At 44.7% G+C, this 14223-nt stretch overlaps 1 pseudogene; it reads right to left on the bottom strand.

Annotated features, from left to right (window-relative positions):
- Positions 1-2530: 2530 nt before the first annotated feature.
- LOC115375376 (uncharacterized) lies at positions 2531-8280 on the bottom strand (annotated as a pseudogene).
- Positions 8281-14223: the final 5943 nt, after the last annotated feature.

Below are 14223 nucleotides of genomic sequence, written 5' to 3'. Positions count from 1 at the left end.
AGAAAATAAGATAGGGCCTAAAATAGAACCTTGGGGAACACCTGCCTTTACTGTAAGTGAGGCAGACTTTTAGTTATCTAAAGAGACATACTGCTTTCTGTCAATCAAATAATTGGAGACACAACATTACTAAAACCAATGCTTGTCAGTCTCTGTAATAGAAGGCTATTACAAACAGTATCAAATGTCTTAGAAAGGTCAATGAAAAGTGCTGTCCAGCTACATACAGCACAAACAGCATTAACACAGAGGACAATACAGTAAGGAAATATCGAGCAAGAGGACTGTGGAAATTATCTACTGCCGTCTCTATGTAATTATATTAGCAACACAGGCCTACATGTAATATTCAGCATCTCAAACAACAACATAGCCATTATCACAAGTCTGCCCACACACACCTGTGTAGGTAGTTACAGAGCGTTACCTGAGCTGGGAGCATCTCCTGCTCTGTGCAATGGAATTGGTCTGGAGTCATGATGGAGTGCTCCCCGGCCAGTAGGGGGCGAAACTACTAATTCTGTATTAAATGAAGGAAACATGGCCTACATTTTACTCTTGGGGCTGAGGGTCCCTGCAGGGCAGAACCACTTCAGGTCCAGGGCTTAAAGTCCAGAACACAAGAAGGTTTGAGATCCCGGCTGCAGTCGACCTCAGCCCAGACCGAGCCACCAGGAGCCTCCTGCCATCCTATAATGACTCCAGGCCTCCTCTTTGAATAGTATCCAGGTGTTTTCCATGACTGGAAAACCAGGCCATACACATTTCCAGGATTTGCAGGACGTGTGGGTGAACCCTGATGAGATGCCTTCAGAAGCAGCCATAGACTGAAGTTCTGGCAGAACGTTCTCACAGGAACGCTGCTTTCTCAACAGTTGGTCCTCACAAGTACAGCTAAACAAGCCCACCATCATATCCTCAGAGATTCACCACAAACACACGTGAAAAACATGAGTTGAACGTTCCTCCTCCACTAGAGGGCGACATGACCCAGCAGGCGTTGCTCTGTTGTTGCCCTGTTGGACCATTCTGTCATTAAAAACTGCTGCCATGAAGAGAACAACTCTCACACTGAATGCTGAACATCAGCTAGTTTCTCCTGTTGCTTTAGACCTTGTTGTAGAGATGGAACACTGGCTGTGGATTATTCTTGCTGCACTTCTCTTTGGTATGATAGACAGCATCACACTTTGATCCACCTGTTTCTAGCAATATAGAAAGCTTTCTCCAGCTCATCAAGCTCTATTTGTTGTTGATGTGCAGATTCCACAGGAGCAGAACATGGCATATCTGCTGTCATTTGTTAGCTTGGAGATAACTCCCTGTATGCTACAGGCTGACATCAGACAGCAGGCAGTGAAAAGCCACACTCATCTACATGTCTGTGTCAAGCAGTCATGCACAAACTAGTCATGTTGTGATCTCAGCTCCAGTCAACTATCTCAACACTTGAGCTGCTGCTGGCCATAGAGGAACACTGGACACTGGACATTTTCCACTGTCTTCTCCTCTCAGCCTCATGGACAATGTTAGTCTAATGGCTTGATTTTCTCCACTTTTTCCAGGGCTAACAGCTGCAGACAACATCTCTCCTGTACAAGATGAAGTCAGTGGGACAGAGGGGCAATCTGTCACACTCACCTGCACCTATCAAACAAGCTACAATTATATTTACCTTCACTGGTACAGACATCAGTCTAACCAGGCTCCTCAGTTTATACTCTGGAAAGGAGCCAAGTCAGCCAGCGATCGTCAACATATTCCTAATAGCCGTTATCAATCTAAAACAAGCGATACATCCACTGAACTCACCATAACAGGCTTAACCCTGGCAGACACAGCTCTCTACTACTGTGCTCTACACACACAGTGATAGAAAGTCTACAAGAGGCTGTACAAAAACCTGAACACAGATATCTCACTATTCTTCAAAGAGGAGGGAAGTGGAATTCAAACCACAGCTTCATAGCAGATGGATTGTGGGAACTCATGCTTTGTCAGAGCCACTGTGGTTCCAGCTGCTAATCAAACACTGTGGGAGGACTCACATGCTCAGCAAATACACAGCAATGACTAATCAGCTGGATGAGGCTACAAACACACTGACAAAACGTCACTTTGAACTGCGTCTCTTTTTCAAATGTGGACTGTGGAGTTTGTTAACAGCTCACCTCCTGTTTCTTTTCCGTTTTATTTGTAACAAACTCACAGATCCGCTGTCGTCACACTCATCTCTTCATCTTCTACATGATCTAGTTCTACACAAGCAGCCGGCCAGCTCTCTGTCTGGTGCAGATCTATGCCTCCCTTTGTTGTCACTCCTCAGCTCAGATTTAAAATGAAATACATTAAAATTCAAATCAGATGTTATTGCCATCCCTGTATTTGTTTGTTTGTTTATTTATTTTCTCTTCCTAAGGTATTTTTTTGGAATAGCACTTTTATATATTTCAAAAGTTAGTGGAAACACCTAGTAGGTGGAGCTTGGACACATCATCAGTGATGAACATAGGGTGTTTCGGGTCTCAGGTCATCCGACACCCTCGCCTGGGCGACCCAGCCGGGGGTAATCAGTCCCCAGCTTGTGTCCAAGCAGCATGCTACACCATGTATCCCCCCTCTTGATCCACAATCAACTAGAAGCTTTTTCAGCTGCTTCAATGATGTTTCTGGTGGCTTTCCTTTCTTCCAACCCTCTAATGCCAAGGAGCCTGAGTGCCCGGTGCAGGGACTGCCCAGGAAATCCCCGGCAGCTCACCTCAATCGGCTCACAGCGGGCCCTCCACCCATTGGCTCTGCAAGCCTCAACCAGCTCGAGGTATTTGTCCCTCTTTCGCTCATGGGTCTCCTCTATCCAATCTTCTCAGGGGACTGTAAGTTCTATCAGCACCACGTGCTTCGAACACTCCGATGTTAAATCCAAATCTGGCCTGAGTGATGTCCTTGCAATGTGGTCTGGAAACTTAAGCTGCCTCTCCAGGTCCACTTTCAGCTGTCAGTCACGAGCTGAGACTAGCAGCCCAGTTACGACCTTGCACTCTTGATGAGGTTTTTCCCCTGCCCTGACAAAGGCGATGTTGTGCCTTTTCGAGATCTGGTGTTTGCTCTGCTGGATCCCTGTGCAGATGGTGTCAGCTACTGCCTTCAGCACCTGGTCATGGCGCCATCTGTACCTCCTCTCTCCCAGGGTTTTAGGGCAGCAGCTCAGGATGTGCTCCAAGGAACCTCTCGCCAGGCACAACGGGCATGCTGGTGTTTCTGTTAGGCCCCAGTGGTGCAGGTTGGAAGGGCTTGGGAGTACATAATACACAGCCTGGATCAGAAACTTAAGTCTTGCTGGTTTTGACCTCCACAGTTCTGTTCAGGTGATCCTCCGGGCAGATACATGGTCCCAATTAGTCCAAGCCCCTTGCTGGCGCATGGCCACTGTCCCAGAACGGCGGTCCTCCTCCACCACTGCCCGGGTCTCGCCCTGGATCACCTGTCGTCTCTCTCTCCCCTGAGGCTTGTCGAAGCGTGGTCTTGTGTTGCTACCAAGTCCAGCTCGCCCAACAAGTTTACAAGCACTTTACATTGGCACATTAAGTATGCAATGCAATAATAATTTCTATGACCTAACCGGCATTTTTACATCGCATTTTACATTAGGAATGTTTAGGTTTTTTATGTATGTATTTATGGCATTGTGTGGTATGTGATATGGGCGGTATGGCATGCAGAACCCACACATGCATACTATGTGGTGTTTATATTGTATGTATTTGTATTTGATATATGCAGGTCTGTTTGTTTTACTGTGTTGATTTTTTTAAATGTTTTTTGTACGGACTGCAAATGGAAATTAGCTTCCCTGCTAAATCTGGTGCACTCATTTTTTTATTTTTTGAATAATTTATGTAAGTGCACACTGTCTTTTATAAATTCAATAAATAAAATAGCTACAGTGCCGACCAAGATGCAATGTCTCAGCCTTGCTTCTGCCTGTGCGACTGCCTCCTGTGCTCGCCACTTCCTTCCAGTCCTGACTGTGATGCCTGTGGAGGAGACTTTGGTGTCAGATGAGTCTCTGTAAAGTAGCACCTCCCTGGCTCTGGTGACTTTAAACTCCTCTGTCAGGCCTGTGAAAGGAAGCTGCAGCTTGTTGGTGTGCCCATAAAGGGCAATGCTGCTCAGGCTGTTTGGCGGGCCCAGCCACCGGCGCAGGAACTGGCTGATGTTGTGTTCGAAGCTCTCCACTATGGTGATGGGGACTACATATATCAGCAGTGGCCAGAGAAGTCTCGGCAGGATACTTTGCTGATATATCCATGCCTTGAACTTCCCTGGGAGGCCTAACTTGTCCACTGCTGATAGCCAGGTCTTCAGTTCCATGTGCGTCAACTGGATCACTGCTGTATCTCGCAGGTTGGCGTCAGAGATCTTCCCCAGGCTCTTTTGCCCCTTTTCCACCAAAAAACACCTGGTGCTAGTTTGGAGCTGGTGCTAGAGCCGGTGCTTAACTGGTGCCAACAAAGAACCGGTTTGCTTTTGCACCGGCCAACAGCCAAGCGGAGCCAAGTTAGAGCCACGTCATTACGTCATCGTAAAACGTGATCACGTGGTTGTATTCGTGGTTGGAACGAACGGTGAGTATGTTTATCAATCAATCAATCAAATTTATTTATAAAGCACATTTAAAAACAACCCAAGTTGACCAAAGTGCTGTACAGTTAAAAATGAATAAAATAAGTACAATGTTAAAAATGCATGAAATAAATACAAGAAGTAAAGTAATAATCACAACAAAAAAACAACAGTCAACAAAGATCAAGGCACACAAACAGCAATATCAGGCGGACTCAAAAGCTATACTAAAAAGGTAAGTTTTAAGCCTGGATTTAAAAGAGTCAATGGAGGGGGCAGATCTAACAGAGGGGGGAATGCTGTTCCAGAGTCTGGGGGCAGCTGCCATAAAGGCACGGTCACCCCTGAGTTTAAAATTGGTCCGTGGGATAGTTAAAAGCCCCAGGTCAGCCGACCTGAGGGGCCTGGAGGGGGAGTAGGGAATTAAAAGTTCAGTCAAGTAGGAGGGGGCTGCTCCATTCAGGGCTTTGTAAACAAATAAAAGAATTTTAAAATCGATACGGTGTTTAACTGGGAGCCAGTGGAGAGAGGCTAGGACAGGAGTGATATGGTCCTTCTTTCGGGTGCCTGTCAGGAGTCTGGCTGCAGCGTTTTGTACCAGTTGTAACCGGGATAGAGATGAGTGAGTGATACCAGTGTATAGGGAGTTGCAGTAGTCCAGGCGGGAGGAAATGAAGGCATGGATGACTTTTTCAAGGTCTGTAAAGGTGAGGAATGGTTTGATTTTTGAGATCGTGCGAAGTTGAAAAAAGCTGGCTTTGATTACTGACTTTACCTGTTTATCAAATTTGAGTGCTGAATCGAAGGTGACACCGAGGTTTTTGACGTGAGGTTTGATGAGGGTGGAAAGGTTGCCAAGACTGTTGGATATTGGGTTTGTGTTGTCACGGGGGCCAAAGAGGATGATTTCAGATTTAGCTTCGTTTAACTGAAGAAAGTTTTTTGCCATCCAGGACTTTATTTCACTGATGCAGTTGAAGATGTTGGTGATTATGGATTGGTCATTTGGTTTGAGTGGCAGATAGAGCTGGGTGTCGTCAGCGTAGCAGTGGAAAGAGATGTTATATTTTTGGATGATTTGACCGAGGGGAAGCATGTATATGGAAAAAAGAATGGGACCTAGGATAGAACCTTGTGGAACCCCACAGGAGAGGGCGGCTGGGGGGGAGGAGAGAGTGCCAATGTTAACAGAGAAGGTTCTATTGTTGAGGTAGGATCTGAACCAGTTCAGAGCAGTGCCATTAATTCCAGCGGAATGGTGGAGACGGTCTATTAATATGTTATGGTCCACTGTGTCGAAAGCACCGCTGAGGTCGAGGAGAATGAGGATGGCACAGTTTCCGGAGTCAATGGAGAGGAGTAGATCATTGTGAATTCTTAACAGGGCAGATTCTGTGCTATGATTAGACTTAAAGCCAGATTGAAATTTTTCCAGGATGTTATTATGATCTAGGTAGGGCAGCAACTGGTTGAGAATGACCTTTTCAAGGACTTTGGCCTGGAATGGGAGTTTTGAAATAGGTCTGTAGTTATTGGGCTGTGTGGGATCCGTGTTGGGTTTTTTCAGGAGAGGCTGGATGACTGCATGCTTGAAACAGGTTGGGACGGTACCGGTGGTGATGGAGCTGTTGATGATGGAGAGGATGTTTGGTCCAGTGATGTCAAATATGTCCTTCAGAAGAGCGGTGGGCATGATGTCAAGAGGGCAAGTAGCTGGTTTCATGCTGGTGACAATGTGCGAGAGAGTGGGTAGAGAGATGGGTTTGAAACAGTCCAGTTTGGATGAACAGGCCAGAAAAACAGCTGTGTTTCAGGAAGAGGGGTGGATGTTGTTCCTGATGGCTTCTACTTTGTTTATAAAAAACTTTAAAAATTCCTCACATTTGGCAGGAGATGCGACAAGACTGGTGTTGGGAGGAGGACAGATGACGGAGTTTATGGTGTTAAATAGGAGCTTCGGATTATGGGAGCTATTGGAAATTAATTTTGAGAAATATTTGGTTCTTGCTGACTTGACTGCTTCCTGATATTTGTGTAAGTGGTTTCTTAGGATCTGAAAGGAGATTTGCAGCTTGTCCTTTTTCCATTTTCTTTCTGCCTTTCTGCATGATTGCCTGAGAGCACGGATGTTGTTGTTGTAAAGCCAGGGGTGAGTTTTGTTTTTGGATTTTCTGAGTTTGAGTGGAGCAACAGAGTCAAGGATGTCGGCACAGGTTGAGTTGAACTGGGTGATTAATTCCTCTGTGAGCAGGGGGGAGGATGGAGAGACATCAGAGATCCAGGAAGATGAGGATGAATAAGCCTCAGAGAACTGTCTGGCTGTGGAGGAGGATATTATACGGGAGTATGAGGCAGGTAGTTGAGGTTTAGGATCTGAATGAAGTATGGTGGAGAACTTGATGCACAAGTGATCTGAGATCCCTAGCTCCTCTACAGTCAGAGTGGGAGTGGTCAAGTTTAGCTTTGGTTTAGCTTTACGTTTATAGCTTTCGCTGCTCCCGTTTGAGTCTGTAAGTCCGCCCACCAATAACGCAGTGGGGCGCGTCATCGGTTCTTTCTCTGGCTCCTGTTTAGTCCTTGCTCGGAGTCGGTGCTTGCCTAGCACCAGTTTGGAACCAGTTTGTCACCAGTTTGGCCCCTGCTTGGGCGGTGGAAAACCAAAAAACTGGTGCTAAGTCAGGCACCGGCTCCGAACCAGCCCTGGTGGAAAAGGGGTATTTATGGGCTTCTCAGACACTGATGGCATTAGGACTCTATCCAAATGGAAGCAGTACTTGTCCTCCACTCTCCCCTTACGCAGGACCAGGGACCTGGATTTGGCTGGTTTAAATACCATTCTTGCCCATGCTATGAGCCGTTCCAGTCCCTGAAGGAACCAGCAACATCCTGTCACTGATGTTGCTGTGACTGCCAGATCGTCCATGAAGGCTCGTATCGGGGGTTGACGACTGCCAGATTTGGACAGGGGGCCCCTACATTCCACTTCAGCTGCCTTGACGAGCATGTTCATCGCCATGGCGAACAACGCCACTGATATGGTGCAACCAGTGATGATGCCTTTCTCTAGGCGATGCCACACAGATGTTATTGTTCCAGAAGTGAAACTCAGACTGAAACTGCTGTAGTAGTCCCGTATGAGTTCCTCGATCTTCCCTGGAATGTGGTATGTCGTTAGAGCTGAAGATTCAGATATCTTTAAAAAAAATCACAGTTTTTCTACATTGCTAAGCTCCATTTCTCAAAACTCTAGACACAAATCCAAAACTGCACTCAACTCCCCAAATGTCAAACTTCCGAAATCTCCACTCAAAACCATTTACTGTTGCTTAAAAGCCAAACTTTGCCTTCACACGTCACACAGTAGTCCAAAAAACACACACACTACAACACAGTGTTAGACACTGCAACATAGTGTTAGACACTGCGGAGATAAATTCAAAACACTGCCACAAAAATCCAAAATGAATAATGTTGCTTGTGGTTCTCCCCCACAAAACCTCTTTACATGATAAACACAACAGACAAAAATGTTGACTTCATTTTTTATTCATAATGTAATCTACAGTACAAATTCCAGTCAATACCGTGTTAAGGGATGAAAGGGAACTGAATACACAGTAAAGGAATGAAGGAACGTGCCTCATCCACACCCGACATGCCTCATCCACGCCTGGAATGCCTCATCCACACCTGACATGCCTCATCCACACCCGGAATGCCTCATCCACACCTGGCACACCTCAACCACACCTGGAACGCCTCATCCACACCCGGAACGCCTCATCCACACCCGGAACGCCTCATCCACACCTGACATGCAGCTGCTGTTCTGTCCAAACACGCCTCCTCCATGGCCCGGAGAAGGTCAGCACCAGTGTTGGGGCCTCTGCCACACACCTTCCACCACCATGCCGAAAAACCTCCTCTGTGGGGTTGAGGAGGGGGGAATAATTGTCTCCTCGGTCTTCGCCTCCCTCCTCCTCCTCCTCCTCCTCCTCCTCCTCCTCCTTCTCATGGATACATTGCTCTCAGACTAAATGAACCTTTAATTTGTGCATTGGAGGTTGTGATTGGTGTGTGAACAGGTGTGTCTCAGTGTGAAGTATGGTACCTGGCTCAGGAGTGACCAGGTGAGTGTCTCTGTGGTGTGTCGCTCAGGACGCAGGAGGAGGCTCTTTTTTCTTTCCCTTTATTGAACAAACTTGTGCGTCCTTGGTAGGTGTGGTCTATGGAGCAAATAAGGATATTCTTTTGTCTTCAAGAGTAAAGATAATAAAAATATTACTACTTAAAATGATGACAAAATATAAAGGATATGAATTCTCTACACTCAGAATAGCAACACCACTGGTCAACAGGCAGGAATAACAGACAGTGCAGTGAACCTAAAAGCTTATAGACATCAACAGACAGAATTATCAAGGTCACAGTGCCCCCTTGTGGTGACACATATAATATAAATTCCACTGCAACTTAGTGATGTATTTCCATCACCAAACATTTGAAACTATCTTAATACAGGGAGTAATACACAGTAGACTAGTAGAATAATACACAGAATAACCCATACAGTGACTGCTGAGGATTTTAGGTGCATCACAGTTGCACACCATCTGTATGAAAGTGTCCAGCTACATACAGCACAAACAGCATGAACACAGAGGACAATATAGTAAGGAAATATGGAGCAAGAGGAGTGTGGAAATTGTATCTACTGCCGTCTCTGTGTAATTATATTAGCAACACTGGCCTATATGTAATATTCAGCATCTCAAACATCAACATACCGATTATCACAGAACTTAGTAAATAAACAACAGATTACTCACTTAATCATCAGGGACTCACACCAAAGGGAAAATATGATGCACCAAATTCCACTCAACTCAAACTCATTACTCTACTGGAAAAGTGCGTCCACACACACCTGTGTAGGCAGGTAGGGAGCGTTACCTGAGCTGGGAGGGTCTCCTGCTCTGTTCAATGTAACTGGTCTGGAGTCATGATGGAGTGCTCCCCGGCCAGTAGGGGGCTAAACTACTAATTCTGTATTAAATGAAGGAAACATGGCCTACATTTTACTCTCGGAGCTCTCTTTAGTACATGTGTTTGGGTCTGAGGGTCCCTGCAGGGCAGAACCACTTCAGGTCCAGGGCTTAAAGTCCAAAACATGAGAAGGTTTGAGATCCCGGCTGCAGTCCACCTCAGCCCAGACCGAGCCACCAGGAGCCCCCTGCCATCCCATAATGACTCCTGGCCTCCTCTTTCAATAGTATCCAGGTGTTTTCCATGACTGGAAAACCAGGCCATATACATTTCCAGGATTTCCAGGATTTCCAGGATTTCCAGGACGTGTGGGTGAACCCTGATGTGATGCCTTCAAAAGCAGCCACAGACTGAAGTTCTGGCAGAACGTCCTCACAGGAACGCTGCTTTCTCAACATTTGGTCCTCACAAGTATGGCTAAACAAGCCCACCATCATATCCTCAGAGATTCACCACAAACACACATGAAAAACATGAGTTGAACTTTCCTCCTCCACTAGAGGGCGACATGACCCAGCAGGCGTTGCTCTGTTGTTGCCCTGTTGGACCATTCTGTCATTAAAAACTGCTGCCATGAAGAGAACAACTCTCACACTGAATGCTGAACATCAGCTAGTTTCTCCTGTTGCTTTAGACCTTGTTGTAGAGATGGAACACTGGCTGTGGATTATTCTTGCTGCACTTCTCTTTGGTATGATAGACAGCATCACACTTTGATCCACCTGTTTCTAGCAATATAGAAAGCTTTCTCCAGCTCATCAAGCTCTATTTGTTGTTGATGTGCAGATTCAGATTACAGGAGCAGAACATGGCATATCTGCTGTCATTTGTTAGCTTGGAGATAACTCCCTGTATGCTACAGGCTGACATCAGACAGCAGGCAGTGAAAAGCCACACTCATCTACATGTCTGTGTCAAGCAGTCATGCACAAACTAGTCATGTTGTGATCTCAGCTCCAGTCAACTCTCTCAACACTTGAGCTGCTGCTGGCCATAGAGGAACACTGGACACTGGACATTTTCCACTGTCTTCTCCTCTTAGCCTCATGGACAATGTTAGTCTAATGGCTTGATTTTCTCCACTTTTTCCAGGGCTAACAGCTGCAGACGACATCTCTCCTGTACAAGATGAAGTCAGTGGGACAGAGGGGCAATCTGTCACACTCATCTGCACCTATCAATCTAATGATGATGATATTTGGCTTCATTGGTACAGACATCAGTCTGATAAGACTCCTCAGTTTATACTCTGGAAAGGAGCCAAGTCATGGAGCAGAGCTCAAAATATCCCTAATAATCGTTATGGATCCAAAACAAGCGACACATCCACTGAACTCACCATAACAGGCCTAACCCTGGCAGACACAGCTTTCTACTACTGTGCTCTACAGACACACAGTGATAGAAAGTCTACAAGAGGCTGTACAAAAACCTGAACACAGATATCTCACTATTCTTCAAAGAGGAGGGAAGTGGAATTCAAACCACAGCTTCATATCAGATGGATTGTGGGAACCAGCTGTAACCACAGAGCCACTGTGGTTCCAGCTGCTAATCAAACTCACATGCTCAGCAAATACCGTATTGACCCGAATATAAGATGGGGATTTTGTCCTGTGAATAAATCTGAAAATGTAAGGTCGTTGTATATTCGGGGTCTAGACTTTTATGCTTCAAAAAAGATCTGCAACAGCAGGTGGTGCCTAATACTAGTCACCTGAATGTGCCCCTTTTGACTTGGGCTGTCACTCTGACACTAGAGCAGGGGGTCTGAAAGATGGAGAAACACGGTGCCCGTCCCAAACAAAGTGGCTCAAAAGTAACAAGAGTTAAAGGCCCCATGCTGTCCACTTTTCCAGGGTTTTATTTGAATTGTTGATCTCCCTGCAAGATGTATTTGTGGTTTTGAGTACCTGTGGTCTGCTAAATATAGTTTCACAGCTCCTCTCTCTTGCCTTTATCCTGGAGCTCTGGCAACACGGTTCGTTAAGCCAATCAGAAGAGAGAACCAGCACTTCTCGGAGCGGAGGCAGGCCGGCTAGTTTAAGTGGGTGGAGTTGTCTTATGTATGAAATCACAGAAAGGAGGAAGTACTGTCCACTCATCTTACAGTTTTTTTCATTCGCTTTTTCCAGTACAATGAAACTGGGATCCACTTTGTCATCATCTTCACCTCCAAACCACTGCAGAAGTTTTCTTTTGCAAATGTGTTCATACGTTTTCATTGGATTCACACATTTTTCACATTCTTTTGCACAACACTTCTCACATGTGTCATTTACATGGCCCTGACTCCATTAACTTCACTGTGGTAGTCAAAAGCAAAACATCTGCTCACAGCTGATAGAAATGAGCTGCATCACTGTGAAATCACTAGTGCACCTGCATCACTGCCCTTTCCACAAATCACCATTCACCAGTCAATCAGTATGCACCTACAAAAAAGGGGCCTACAAATTATATTCTGTATTTTTTTCAACTCCTTTCTTTCTTTCTCCTTCCTTATTTATTTATTTATGTTTATTTATTTATTTACTTTCTTTCTTACTTACTTACTTACTCACTTACTAATTTGTTTTCTCTTCCTAAAGTATTTTTTGGAAATAGCACTTTTATATTTTACTTAGATATTAGAAAAAAAGTGTGTTTGAAAATGTGTGGCATGGATATACAACTGTATTTAATTTCTGTGTTAGGTGTTGTTTGTTTGTTTTTTTCTCGAGCTGCATTGGACCTGCCGAGCTGAAACCACAGCAGGATCATCACCTCGCCTCATGAACCTGCTGTGACTCTCTCAAAGTTTGTCTTCTCCTCGGTGCGTGAAGGTTGATGGTGTATTAGGGCCACTGTAAGCAGGAAAAAATTACAGAGCCTGGGGAGCGAAGGTGATATTCTGAGAAACAAATTCAGATATTCTCCGAGATTAAATTCTCAGGTAGATTTACGAGAAAAACCAGTGAAATCTAGTTTGTTCTCCTCCTGTGGGATTCAGTCAGAAGGAAATCCTGCTGGTTTGAGCCCAGAATCACAATCTTCTCCTCAGCATCTGGACTTTGAAGAGACATTGCTGTGAAGAAAACAACACACTAATTATATCAAAAATTTTGAGTTTTTTTCCTCATAAATTTACAACTTGAATCTCAGAGAATACCCAAGTTTTGTACTTGTAAATCTATGATTTTAATCTCAGAAATTCTCAATTTTTTCTCTGAATAGTGCCCCCCTCTCCCTCGGCTCTGTAATTTTTTTCCCAACACAATGGCCCCAAAAGCCATCATACACTCCTCTGAGCAACCTGAGAGTGAAATTTTCAAGCTGCATTTAATTTTCCTGCCACAAGAGGGAGACAAATCACAAACACTGCAGGTTTAACATTATGCTCCTGCGCTCTGTTTTTTCTCTTTTCCCTCACTTTCTTAACTGCATCACCTCTTCATTTTATTACTCAATTTAGATTCTGTTTGCACCTGATTTGTCTTTTCTGGACTGGATCCTGGTACTTTTGCTACAGAATTTGCCCGCTGGGGGGTTTTACAGTTTGATGGGATCGATGTGAAGCTTGATGCGGTTGGTGTGTGAACAGCCAGAACCGGATCAGACTGGATTAAAATGAACCGAGGAGGTCAGAGTGCAGCCGGACATCTCGGCGGGTCAGCTGGACGGCAGAGGTGATGTTACAGGAGGTTCCCTGCAGCTTTATCAACCCTCTGATTTCAGTCCAGCGATTCAGAAATGGCAAATCCCTCAGACTTGAGGATTACACCTGATTTCAACACACTGTGGTCAGAAAATACGAAGATTTGGGCCACATGAAAAGAAATTTTCAAAAAATTGTGTGTTCAGATAATTTTTTTTTTTTTTTTTGGAAAGTGATGATGGTGAGGGAAAAAAAATCAGGACTCAAGTCAGGATTAAAGTCAGAATTCCCAGAAAAACATCTAATCTAATCTCAGAACTTTTTTCCCATGTGGCCCTAGTCCTCCTCCATAACTGCATTATACAGCGATTTGTCACATAACCAGGTTTTATAATACTTTAGTAAGTCTGGTGAGGAAATGACAAATAGCCTACTTCACACTCCAGAACAGAAGAAGCCCGAGCGGATCCCTGCTGGGTCCGAGTGGGGAGACATTTAATGTTATTTAAAAAAAACAAAAAAAAAAACAGCATTTATTTGATCGTGGTGTGTTGTGTTGAGAAGTCCCTGCAGGTGAACCAACAGATGTGTTGAAAATGAGCCGTGGGGTGAGCTGGCGGGGGGTGGGGTCACAGTGTGTTTTGGGATTTCAGGATTTTCAGGATGATGAAATTGAATACCGAATATAAAATTCCGTTTATGAACTATATTTAAGCATTATTACACGAGAGCATGTGAAGTGACAATGACAATGAAGTGAAGTGATGTAATAATGCGATTATACAGCTATTACCAACAAAATAAATATATAATCAAAATGTATCCATACTGTGAGTAGCCTATTTCGCTCTCAAAATATTAAAGTTTGTTGCTCGTATTCACTCCGTTTCAGTGGAAATCCATGAGATCTGACAGTA

Source organism: Myripristis murdjan, chromosome 17 (assembly GCF_902150065.1).
Source record: "Myripristis murdjan chromosome 17, fMyrMur1.1, whole genome shotgun sequence".
In the NCBI taxonomy this organism is placed as follows: domain Eukaryota; kingdom Metazoa; phylum Chordata; class Actinopteri; order Holocentriformes; family Holocentridae; genus Myripristis; species Myripristis murdjan.
Note: the sequence above shows the minus strand (reverse complement) of the source record. Positions and strands in the feature narration are given on the sequence as shown.